Consider the following 13749-nt stretch of genomic DNA (forward strand, 5'->3'; position numbering starts at 1 on the left):
CAAGGGTTCAAACTTAACCTTACCATACACATCTTGGATGATAGCTTGACTGGCCTGCAACTGATTTACAGCTAACAGGTTAAATTTTAATCTTATAAAGTCTCATATTTCATGATTTCAGACGAGCAGAAATGGTCAGTTAGTGCCAGAAGTGGACATTAACGGTTACACACTAAATGAAAATGACTGTATAAAGGTGGAAACACAGCAGTCACTGGGGTTTCCCCAGCTGGAAAGAGGTGTATATGAATTCTGGTGTCATGGTCACAGGATCCATTTTAGGAGGAACTCTGTGACTTGAAGTAATGACACTAAATGTAACATTACTGAAAATATGTAGAAGGCCCTACTGGGATTCTAGGAAAAGACTAATGGCAAACCTTGTAACCATGGCAATAGGACGAGCGCATTAAAATTAAATCATGTTTATGATGTTACTGGTTAAAAAGTTGTCAACATTTAGTGCTATTATTATTTATAGAATTCTAACACATAAGCCCATTACATAATTACACTTGCGATACATCAAATGAAAGTGGATGTGCCAGCAATCACATGAACAGATATATTTCCCAATTAAACTATTTAGGCAATATTATTATACAACTGCTTATTAATATTTATTTCACTAAATTGTTTCATTACTAGTATATGTAAGGTTTTGACTGGACATTATTGTGCTAAATATTTGGGGCAACTTAGTACACCCACCCCCCCTCTTCGCCACCAACTGATGATGACAAACCACACTAAAAGTTATAGACTGGACACTGTCTGCAGTTCATTGGCACATTCTACAGAATCATGATGATTTATCTTGAAAGTGATACATGATATGACAGAGTAGAAAAGTCCCATTGATGAAGTTAAAGAAAAGCTGTGTAGACATTCACAGTACACAGCAAAGTCAAACTACAGTCAATCACCTCAGATAAAAACAGTCTCAGAAGAACATAAAATTTAACTGCCATGTGACATAAATTAAATGAAATCTGCATTTTCAAAACCCAAATAAGATATCAAAGCACCATTAACATCAAAATTAACATTCAGGAGAGATGAAAGTAGCCCCAACATCAGCATCAGGTACTGGAGAAACAAAATGTGTGAGCTTAGTTACAAACTTCAAACAAAAGCAAGAAGAGAGCACAATTCCATAGCCGTTGACTACCAGAAAAAAAACAACTAAGACCATGATCTGTGTAGAAGAATCTCTTGCTGCTTGGCAACTGAGTGAAGATGAAAGACGGCCTATATGAAGAAATTTCTGCAGCCCAGAAGGGGACAGCCTATGAGGTCTCAGCAGAAAGTGGCAGCAAAAGTAAGTAAGCCCCAAATTTCAGAATTTTTTTAAATTTATTTGTTTCATTTTGATCCAACATCAACTGATTACAAAAAAAGGTTTTTTTTGTTCCAGTCTTCTGTATAAGTCAGAGCCTTACTTACATATTACTGGCTGGCACTTTTATCTGCACAACTTTTTCAAAATTTAGTTGAGAGAACAGAGTTACATATTTGAACTATACATAAAAAAAATTGTTATTGCCATACTTAGATTAAGGAATCTACAGTTTGTAACACAGTATTCATATCTGACATTCAAATATTTAAGTTTGTGACACAGTCTAAGACCTGAGATTACATATATTTTTAGATAGATGGTCTTCCATCATACGAGTGTACTAAATCTAGAAACTCATCTATTCAATATACAGGATTGTTTAGGAGCCATAATTTTAATTTCATTTTTAGTTTTGTAATGGGCAATTTGGAGATATTAGGATGGAAGAAATTCAGTAGTTTTATGCCTGCATAGTGAGGGCTTTTCTCATAAAGTGTTGTTCTATGAGAGATGATGTGGGGTCTCTCTCTACCTCTAGTGTTGTGATCGTGTATTTCTTTATTAAGTGTTTTGTTACTGTTTACTACCATAATGATTATCTTCAGCACATACAGGTTATGAACAGTTAGTATTTTAAATTCTTTAAACAAATTTGTGCAGGACTCCCTGGCACATAATTCTAAGTGCCTTTTGTAAGGTAAGTACACTTTTCATATTACCTTTACTGCTGGATCCCCATACCTCTACCCCATAACTTAGATGGGATTCAAATAGTGCAAAATATATTTGCCTCAGAGTGGTGATGTTGCAAAAAGGTGTCAGTTTTCTTAGGACATATATGGTAGTACATAGCTTTTTGCAAATATCATTCACATGATCAGACCAGTTTAACTCTGCATCTAGTGTCAGGACAAGAAATTTGGTCGAATATTGTTTTTTAATGTATTCGTCACCCATTAAGATTTGGTTTTCATGAGTTTTTTGCCTCCCAAGATCAAATTCAATATAGACAGATTTATTTGTGTTTAATTTTAGTATGTTTTCATTAAAATACTGCAGAATTAAGCCTGCTGCAGTATTGGATTCCACTTCGAGCTGTGAATAGCTTGGATTGCTGCATATTAACGTGGTATCATCTGCATATAAGATAGCTGTTGCATGGTTTGTTATGGACTGAATATCATTTACATAGATAATAAAAAGAAGTGGTCCTAATATTGACCCCTGTGGGATACCAAAATTTATGTCAGTGGTGTTTGATTTGTATGTTCCCTCTGTAGTGCTAATAGACACAAACTGCTTCCTATTTGTCAAGTAGGACCCCATCAGATTATGGGCTATGCCTCGAATGCCATAGTTCCACAGTTTGTCCAGCAATATGGTCGTATCAACACAGTCAAATGCTTTTTGTAAGTCTAGAAAGATGCCACATACATGTTCTTTATTATCTATTGCTTGAGTGACACCTTCGATTAAGTTGGATGCTGCTGTAATGGTGGATGACCCCTTGACAAACCCATACTGCCCCTTAGAAATCACTTTTTTGCATACCAGGAAGTTCCAGATTCTTATGTATATTACTTTCTCAAAGATTTTGGATATTATTGGAAGAACAGAAATGAGTCGAAAGTTTTCTACTAAATTCCTGTTTCCTTTTTTGAAAATAGGCACAACTTGGGCAATTTTCAACTCATCTGGAAATAGACCATCTCCCATATGAGAATTGATAACTGTTGATAAAGGTGATGCAGTTTTATGTATACATTTCTTAAGAGTGTCCAGACTGAGACCATCATATCCTGCTGCATGGGAATTCTTTAAGCTACTCACTATTTTAATTATTTCTTCTTTACTTGTTGGCATCAAAAATATACTTCCTGACACTGGTGTTCCTCTGAATTTGTATTTATGATTTTTAAGCTGATTGTTTATGCTGGAGCCACCAGAAGCAAAGTAATTGTTAAATAGATCTGCTATCTTATTCTGATCAGTTTTTATTGTGCCATTTATCAGCAAGTGATTTTCAGTATGGTTCCCAGATTTGCCTATTTCTCCATTCTGAATAACCAGAAGATATTGCAGAGAAAGAGACTTGGAAACAAGAGGACTTTACATGATCTTTTGGAGATATTATTTGAGTTCTGAACGACACTTTCAAAATGTTTCTGTTTTTCTGAAATTAGGAGGTCTACATAGTATTTCTGATACTTTTTGAATTCTTCTTTTAATTTTTTATTGCTCAAGTCATTTAACATAGCATACTCATACCATCTTAATTTTTCTCTAGCCTCAGTGACTGAACTTGATATCCAGTTTTGGGTTACAGCATGTGACTGAATTCTCTTTTTTATTAATGAGCAGGCTTGGTTAAGAATGTAGAATAGTTCACTTGAGAATTTGCCATAACTATGAAGTGTCGTTAGAACACTGTTCCAATCCACATTCCTTAGCATATTATTCAACTGAGTTATATTTTGGTCTGTATTCATCCTAATATATCTATAGCAACTGTGTGTAGGAACCTTTTTTATGTGCACACTTAGTTCTACTGCATGGTGATCTGACAAAGCACTTATAATAACAGAAGATGTAAGATCGTAAAGATGAATACCAGTGATTATGTTATCTATTGCAGACTGGCATGTTTCAGTCTCCCTGGTTGCAGTGTTTATCAGGTATCTTACATTATATTCAAGCAGAGTATTTTTGAATAGTCTAGTGTGTAATTTACCTGCTAACACATTTATGTTGAAATCTCCTATAATTACTAACTTGTTCAGGTGTGATATAAAAACATTCTCTATCATGTCACAAAACTTTGTTAAGAAAACTTCAAAGTTTCCACCTGGTGGTCTATATAAACATATAACATAAATTTCATCATTTGGTATCTTTATACATGGTGCACATAATTCAGTTGTTCCTTCTAATGAATATTTACTTACATTTACAGAATTAAAATCAAATGTGCTCTTTACATACATTGATACACCCCCACCTCTAATAGTAGATCTGCAAAACGTATTAGCTAGTACCATGTTTACAGGTTTAAAAAGTTCTAATTTGGCATCAGATAGCCAGTGTTCACTAATACCAAGCACATCAGGCATAGTTTCATTTACAAACACGTCTAATTTTTCATATTTCTTGCTCAAGCCCTGTACATTCCGGTGGATTATTTTAAAGTTGTAAATACCTTGTTGTAGATTTCTCTGATTTACTGACTTAAATAAGGTCAAATCTCTGTTTCTCTTGTGGGCTTCCTCCTCTTTCTGGTTTCCACTAAAAAATCATTTAGATGGGATGGAGGCACTGGCTTCCATCTGCTGTCTGAAGTTTTTTTAGTTGACAGTACTGGTTCTGATAATGTTGGAGTTGATTCTGCTGCTATTGTGGATGGTTCTGCTGTTGCTAATGATAGTTCTGTTGCTTTTGCTGTTGATTTTCCTGCTGGTATTGGGGCTGGCTCTGCAGTTGATGGAGCTGTTACTGCATTTGTTGTTGTTAGTGTAACTGTTCTTGATGCTTTTACTACTTTTGGTAGAGTTGGTCCAGCTGCCATTGTTTCTGTTGCCGTTGCTGGTAGCAGAGGTGGCTCTGCTGTTGATGTAGCTGCTGTTGCTGCTTTTGTTGTTGTTGTTGTTGCAGTGATTGTTTCTGATGCTTTTAGCATTTTTTGTGGAAATACTTCTGCTGGTGCTTGCTTTAAAACTGTTGGAGCTAATGGTAATGACATGCTGTCACTATGTTTTTTCAGTCTCTCTAACATTTCACTGATTTTCCCACACAAAAGTTTCTTGCCCTTTTTGTTCAGATGCATCCCATGTTTCGTGAAGCAATCTCTCTTAAGAGAATCTGTACCAAGTAAATTAGTGCTAACATTGTAATATTTCACCAAAACATGCAGTCACTAACAAACAAAACTGATGAATTTCAAATACTTCTAGAAAATGAACTGATGAACATTTCAGTTTTGTGTCTAAGTGAACACTGGCTGAAGGAAGACACACTGGAAACTGTACAAGTTTCAGACTTCATACTAGGCACTCACTTTTGCTGAAAAACACAAAGTTATGATGACAGCTGTATCTACATTAAAAATGATACAACAATTGTGCCCACTGAATAACCAGAAGATATTGCAGAGAAAGAGACTTGGAAACAAGAGGACTTTAACTACTAAATGTGAATATAACCACAACCAGTTTGTACAGGACTCATGATAGTGACATGAACACTTTTCAGTGGTGGCTCGTTTATAGGCACCCCCTATTTCTAGTTGATCCTACTGACACAGTATAATAAAATGTGTTCTTTTTTCTTTAATTCTTTATTTATATTTGTAGAATATATGATCCTTAAGCTTAATGTCAGTATCCATACCTGTTGACAAAAAAGATAAAAAATCTTTATATGGAACTGTCAGCTTCACAGTTCCAGCAGCATGGTGTTTGGCTGTTGTGTGAATTCGCACATGGAAAAAAAACACACACATTAAAACTCACTTACCTCCCTTACATGAACACAATGATGATTCATTAAATCCTGGAATATTTATAACATTAGTACATTTCACACCTAAATTAGATTCAGCTTTGAAGAACTGTTAGAAACCAATGCAGACTTCAAAGGTGTTTTGAAGATCATTCAGAATTACATTCATGAGTGCCTGTTACAAATATACCATGAGAAAGTAAGGACAGAAATTAAATAAGTTCCTTTGTAGCTATCAGAGCTGATAACCCAACAGACTTTTCTGAACAGATGGAAATGACACATTTTTAATTGTATGGGGAAGTATTTTGGCACTTTGGGGTTTTTTTTCAATAAAATCAAATTACATATGGCTTATCACAACATATTTTAGAGCAGCTGGACATAATTCTTCAGGAAAATGGACAAAAACTGATAGCTCAGACATTTGATGGTGCAAATATCATGAAAGGTGAAAAAACAGGATTTCAAATAAAAATAAAAACAGGTTATAGTAATGCACACCTATTACACAAAAAACAAGAATTTTATCTCTATCATTTTAGCTTTTCCAACATTCTTTTCAAAATGTGTGTGTATCCCTTCTCAAGAAGCACATGGACATCAGCATTCCATATCCAATGTTTAGAAGATGTAACTTAAAAGTTAAGAAAACTGCTTGACTGAAATTCAGTCAGTATCAGATACAGAACAGACCATTGTAAATGTAATATTCAGTATTCAGTTTATTCACCATTGACCACTTACAGCAGAATAGGTCTGAACATTAAATATACAATTAACAATAACTTTACAGTAAAGTTTTTACAATTTAATTCCAATTCTTTTAGGAATATTCTTATATACTAATGTCAATGATTATTTCAAAATATTCTGTTATCTTATAAAATGGGTGTTTGAGTAACCAGTCATAAATCTTACATTTGAAAATATTACTGGTCAGTGACCGAGCAGATGCTGGAAGCTTATTGAAGAGTTTTAAACTCATTATTTTGTGTGAGTTTGCAGTCTTTGTGAGTCTGTGTCTAGGTATGTCAAAGTCCAGTTTGCCTCTGGTGTTGTGGAGATGTATGTTCTCTCTGGTCTCAAACTCATTTAAGTTGTTTTTGACATAAAGCAGTGCTGTGTAGATGTATAGATTCACAACAGTTAATATCATGTGCTTGATAAAGAGAGGGTGGCAGTGTTCCTTGGGCTTAACTTTGCTCATTATTTTGATTACTTCTTTTTTTTTTCTTCAGAATTTAACTGACAAAGCAAGAATGTCCCCATACCAATATGTCGTAGGAAATGTGTGATTGAAACAAGCCAAAATATACCACCTTTAGATACTCATCAGTGACTACATCTGTCAGTCTCCAGATGAGGTAACACTCTCTTGCTATTCTCTTGCAGATATGGCTAATATGTTCCTCCCAGTTTAATTTTGAATCAATGTGGAATCCTAATAATTTTACTGATTTGCTTTCAACAGCGGTAGTTAAACCCAGAATTAGTTCTTGTGTTTTATCAGGATTACATAGGAGTTCATTAGAAGAAAACCAAATCATTACTAGTTCTAGTTTTTCCTGTATTGCCTGATGCAGTTCTGTTGTGTCATGGTGTGTATTGAGCAATGTTGTGTCATTCAGATTCAGGTTCAGATTCTTTATTAGTCATTCAGCATTATTACATGCAATAGACTTTGTCAGTTCACTTAACCTATTAATTTTACATAATAAATTTTTACATATTTAAGTTGATATTGGGCATTTCTAAAAATTCTTCTAATGAATAGAATGGATTAGTTAACAAGAAGTTATGAACATTGTCTTTAAATAATTTGTCAGGCTTGATTGACCCATTTTTAGACAATTTGTTATATATTTTAATTGCCATATACTTATGACTATTGTTAGTTTTAGCTAATCTATTTTGTGGCAACAGTAGAGAAGTGCACGTTCTTGTATAGTAGCCATGCCTTTCATTTGTTACACTTAAATTAGGTAGTTCAGCAAGTATGTAGTTAACACTGTCAAGAATATAAAAATTAATTACTATTAAAATTCTATATTTAATGAACAATGGTTTACAATGTGTTCTATTATCTACCTTAGCCATTACTCTGATTGCTTTCTTCTGGATCACCAGATTTTCATTTGTTTTTCTGCTGTTTCCCCAGAGTATTAACCCATACCTTAAAACAGAATGAAAAAAGGCAAAGTACGCTGTCCTTACGTACTCAAATGTCACACAACACATCAGTCTCTTCAACAAATATATAACTCTTGACAACCTAACCACTATGTGTTCAACATGAGAGTTCCATGTTAGACTGTTGTCAAGTACAATACCTAAAAACTTTGCCTTTTGTTTTTCTATTTATAGTCTTTGATACACTGAACCACATATTCTGGGTCTTTTCCTCATTTAATAGCAGACCATTGGCATTAAACCATGATGTTGCATTTTATTTTGCCAATTTCATATCACTTACAAGGTTATCAAGTACATGGTTTACAGATATAAAAGTTGTGTCATCTGCATACATATATGTCTTTACATCTATATTTCCTGGTAAGTCATTCATGTGTACAAGGAAAAGAAGTGGTCCCAATTTAGATCCCTGTGGCACTCCGTGTTGAACCTCGTTTATGTTTGACAGATGACTTCCTGAACTCACCACCTGTTTCCTTTTATTGAGGTATGATTTGATGAGTTTTAAACTTTTATCACATATTCCATAGTACTCAAGTTTAGAGAGCAGAAGTGAGTTGTCAACACCGTCAAAAGCTTTCCTCAGATCACATAAGGTTACCTGTGTGTGCGTATGGTCCTCAAACGCTGCTAGAATGTCTCTGACTAAGAGCTCTATGGCATGTATAGCTGACCTTCCTTTTCTGTAACCAAACTGTGATGCACTTAATATACCATTTAGTTCTAGGTACTCATACATCTGCTTATATATTATGCCTTCAAAGACTTTTCCTAGTCTAGGAATTAGTGAAATTGGTCTGTAGTTTGCAGAATCTGATTTGACACCCTTCTTAAAGACTGGAGTTACCTTGGATAGTTTGAGAGGATCGGGAAAAAACCCTTCTATGAGACACAGGTTTATAGAATATATTAATGGTGCTGCAATGTAATGTATGATTTCTTTCAATAGATTGTTTTACATATTGAAAATATCTGTACTGTATGAATTTTTCATTTCTTTGACTATTTTAAGAACTTCATGTTGGCGTACCTCTTTGAAGTGTTTCAATGATGATCTGCCCCTATTATGATTTAGGTTTGCTATCTTCAGATAATCTATACATGTTACATTGGCTTTACTGATCAGCTTTTTGATATCATCAGCACAGCTTACAAAATATTTATTGAATGTATCTGCTGGTATTGGGACTGTCTCGTCGAAGTTTCTGACTTCACCTTTAACAGTATTAATTACTGGCCAGGCTGTTTTGCATTGGTTTTTACTATTTTTTATGAAATTTGTGTTGTATCTTTGTTTCGCCAATTGCAACTCTTTCTTATACAGTTTCTTAGTGATTTTTTCGAGCTCCTTAATTTCATTAGAATTGTTTACTTTGGCAAGGTGCTTCAACAGCAGTAGCTTATTTTTTAGATTCTCCAGTTCTTTGGTGTACCAAAATTTACCCTTTCTTGTTTTATGGTATTTCTTTTGAACAAGATGGGCTTTTAAAATACTTGTTAAGTAATTGTGGAATGTTTCATAAATTGTTTGGGCACTGGAATCACAGTTTTGAAATAATTTGTCCCAGTTTGTTATGCTCAGCTGGTGTGTTAGTTTTATGAGATTGTGTTTTGTTAATATTAAGGTATTAGATTTTGTTAACTTTTGTGCAGCCTCGCTCTCATCCCCTTTCATAAAATGTCTTAACTCTACTGTTAACATGGAGTGGTCTGAGAATACGAATTCCTTTACCTTGGTGGAGTACATATCACGAGCACAGTTGACAAAAGCATTATCCAAGCACGCTTGTAGTCTTGTTGGTTCTGAACTTACATGATGGAAGTTGTGCTGCCTTAACATATTCAGTAACTTATTTGTTACATGTTATATCAAAGCTTGAATTAAAGTCTCCCCCAATTACAGTTACATACTGTTTCCATTTCATTATGTAGCAGTGTACACTGTCTAAATTATCTAAAAAAGTTTTATCAATTGAGTCAGGAGAATGGTAGATACATACTATGATAAGTTTCATTATATCACATATGATCCCGGTAATTTCAAAGTGTTTTCTACACATGCCCAAGTAAGATCTAGTTTTCTACACTCTATTTCATTTGAAACATAGGTAACAGTACCACCATTACGGTACTGAGATCTGCAAAAACTGTTTCCATGTTTATAACCTTCTGGTTTAGCCAATGAACTGATAGACATAAGAAAGAATACTTATTCTGTGGCAATGACTCCTCCAGAATTTCAACTTTATTTTCAAGACCCTGAATGTTTAAAAATAGGATGTTGTTATCTGTGAGTTAGCAGGCTGGTTTTTCACATTTTTATTTTCTTCTTGGCGTGAAACCATAAAAAATTATCATTGAATGACACACGATTGAATTTGCTCCTACATGGTAAGGTAAGTCATTAAGTGCAATGATGAACAGAAAAGGACCTAGGACTGACCCATGAGGCACTCCAGTCTGAACTTCCTTCAGTGAGGAGCATCTATTTTTAATTGAAACAAACTGTCTCATGTTACTTAAGTATGATTCGATTACATCTAAAGATGGTTTGTGTACGCCATAAAATTCCAGTTTTGCATGTAGGGTGCTAAATGGTATGCAGTCGAAGGCTTTGCTAAGATCACAAAGTACTACTGATACTAGACCCTTATTTTTGAATGCAGTTAACACCTGGTTAACAACTTCAGTGACAGCATTAGTGGTATTTTTCCCATGTTGATATGCAAACTGTCTGTTGGACAGGAGATCATGCTTTTCAAAATAGTTATTTATTTGACTGTACATTAGATATTCAAAAACTTTAGAGAAAATTGGGACAATAGAAACTGTTTGATAGTTTTGGGGCACATGCTTATCTCCCTTTTTAAAAACTGGTATCACTTTAGCAGTTTTGGGTGCATCTGGGAAAACTCCAGATTCTAAACACAGATTAAAAATGAAAGAAAGAGGTTGACAGATAGGGTGTGTTGTTTTTTTTTCATTACATAGTTAGAAAACCAATAACAGTCCACACTTTTGGAGTTGGTGAACCTTGACACAGCTTTTACAATATCCTCTGGGGCGACAACTTCCAGTGGAAAGTATACCTCCTATGGGGCACAGCACCAAGATGATCTAGTACACAAGTGCCATTTTGCTTGATTTTGTTTTTCAGCTCACTCACTGAGGTTAGGAAGTAATTATTTACTTCTTCTGGGAACAGCATTGCATCTTGTGTATGGGTTTGTGAATTATATTGGTTGATGATGACCCATGCTGCTTTACATTTGTTGGGAGCACTTTCAATGTCATGTTAACATGCCTGTTTTTTGGCCAAGGACAGTTTGTCTTTGTAGATTTTTTTTACATTTTAAATAAGCTCTATAAGAAGTATTATCTAGCTCAGGTCCTTGTTTACAAGAATTTTTCTATATTCTGTACAGTCTGAGCATCTCCTCCCTAGTGAGAGCTAACTCATCTGTATACCATTTTAGCTGTTTGTTTTTATGTTTATGCTTAGGACTACTTTTGATTAATGGTGAACAGGAGTACTGTAACTCTATGAGTATTTTCAGGAAGTTGTAAAACACCATTTCGCCAGCACCCTTTCCTTCTCAGGGTGTATGTTATATATAAAGTCCCAGTTAACTTCAGATAATCTGTCAATAAATAAAGTAATATATTCATCTTTCTACCTTCTTATCCATGTGGCATTAGACTGATTCTGACTGATTTAGGCAACTGATCACAGCAGAATGCTAAAATCAATGGTTCATGATCAGCTAGGGCTCCACTGGCAAGTCTGACATCATACATATCTCTAGAAAAATTTACTATAATATTATCTAAACACGCAATATCCCGTGTTAGTGTGTAATTTGTAAATTGCAAATTTAGTGATCTTAAGATATTAAAAAATGTTCTAGTGACATGTTCATCACTGTTGGCCATTTCAATGTTGAAATCACCACAGATAATTAGTTTTATTTTAGATTTTAGTATTTTTCTCATAAGCAGCTCACATCTTTCAAAAAATGTATTTACATCTCTGCCTGGTGATCTATATAAGCTAACAATCATAGTATTCTCTGCATTTAGTCTTATACAGCTAAATTCTCCATCTACGTCTGCACAATAAGGGCTAACATCTATTTTGGTAAACATTACAGTATCTTTAACAAATATTAGAATACCTCCATTCTTTCTTTCACTTCCACACATAATGTCTCCAACAGCATACCCTTGAGGAACAAAATATTGTACTTGATCTTCTGTCAGACAATGTTTTGAGATACAAACAACATCAACATTTTCAATACTGCACAAATGTTCTAATTGTAATACTTTGTTCCTAATGCAGCAAATGTTCGTTTTCATCACAGTAACAGATTTATGTTCATTGTTTATTGTCTGTGAACACTCTCTCATATGAATGTTGCTTTTAGCACCTATTTCAAGCACAGGAGGTTTATTACCCACTTATTCATTGACTTTTATACTAAAAAATGATGTACATTCCAGGTATTACTCAAACCGCTACTTTCATAGATTGTTTTATTCCGGGTTTCTAAAATACCTGAATGACAGTAATCTCAAGTTTTGGTTATAGCTTTTTCATCAGATTATGTCTCATGTTCAAACAATTTAGAACAAAATGCAGTCAGGAGAAATTAGTGGATTTAAGGTTAATGAATATATAACAAATTTCAAAACTACTATTTTGTAATTAAGCAACTCAAAGCACTTTCAGAATCCTTCAAAGAAACTTATGACAGAAGCTAAGAAAGTATTTGCATGTGTGTTGATATAATGACAGATATCCTTCCACTAAACATTTAGAAGCTGCTAAATTATTCAACAAGAAATGCTTCAATAGTTTTAAGAATAAACTTCCCACAGAAGAAATACTACCAACCACTAAAGGATATCCCATGACTGACAAAGAAAAACTTGAAACTGAGCTAAAAATATCCTATTGTAGGTATGAAATTCATGAATTTAGCAGATTAAATGAGTGGCTGAAATTTATCTTGGAAAATATACTGTATGAGGTTCTTAGTGAAATTACAAAACTAAAAATATCCTCTTGATAGTTCCAGTGACTATATCACAGGCAGAACACTATTTTTCAACACTGAAAACAATAAAAACTTTTCTAAGAAGCACTATGAATTTGGAAAGATTAAATGACTAGCAGTGCTTTCCATGGAGAAAAATTTCCTCATTTACCATCCAGAGATGAAGGAGAAAGTAGTTGATATTTCAGTGCAAACTAAAACAAGAAGAATGGATTCATTTTTAAATGAATAGATCAACCACGAATTGTAACAATTTAGGTTAAACTAGTAATTATTTGGTCTTTTGTAAGCTAACATTTGGCTTAAGAATCATGGGAGAAGTTTATATATATGTAAGATATCTGGAGACACCATAAGGTTTCAGAGTGATTATGTAATGGTAAGACTAAGATTTTGGAACCAGATTGTAAACTGTAGGACATTTCCAGGGGCAGACGTGGACTCTGACTACAATTCATTGGATATGAACTGTACATTAAAACTGAAGAAATTGCAAAAAGGTAGGAAATTAAGGAGATGGAGCATGGATAAGTTGGAAGAAACAGAGGTTATTGAGAGTTTCAGAGAGAGCATTAAGCAATGACTGACTGAAACAGGGGAAAGGAATACATTAGAAGTAGCTTTCAGAGATGAAATTGTGAAGCCAGTAGAGTATCA

The 13749-nt window shown here is 34.2% G+C and overlaps 1 pseudogene; it reads left to right on the plus strand.

Moving 5' to 3' along the window:
* Window positions 1-1239: 1239 nt before the first annotated feature.
* On the plus strand, window positions 1240-13320 carry LOC126474011 (uncharacterized; annotated as a pseudogene).
* The last annotated feature ends 429 nt before the right edge of the window (window positions 13321-13749 follow it).

Source organism: Schistocerca serialis, chromosome 1, assembly GCF_023864345.2.
Source record: "Schistocerca serialis cubense isolate TAMUIC-IGC-003099 chromosome 1, iqSchSeri2.2, whole genome shotgun sequence".
In the NCBI taxonomy this organism is placed as follows: domain Eukaryota; kingdom Metazoa; phylum Arthropoda; class Insecta; order Orthoptera; family Acrididae; genus Schistocerca; species Schistocerca serialis.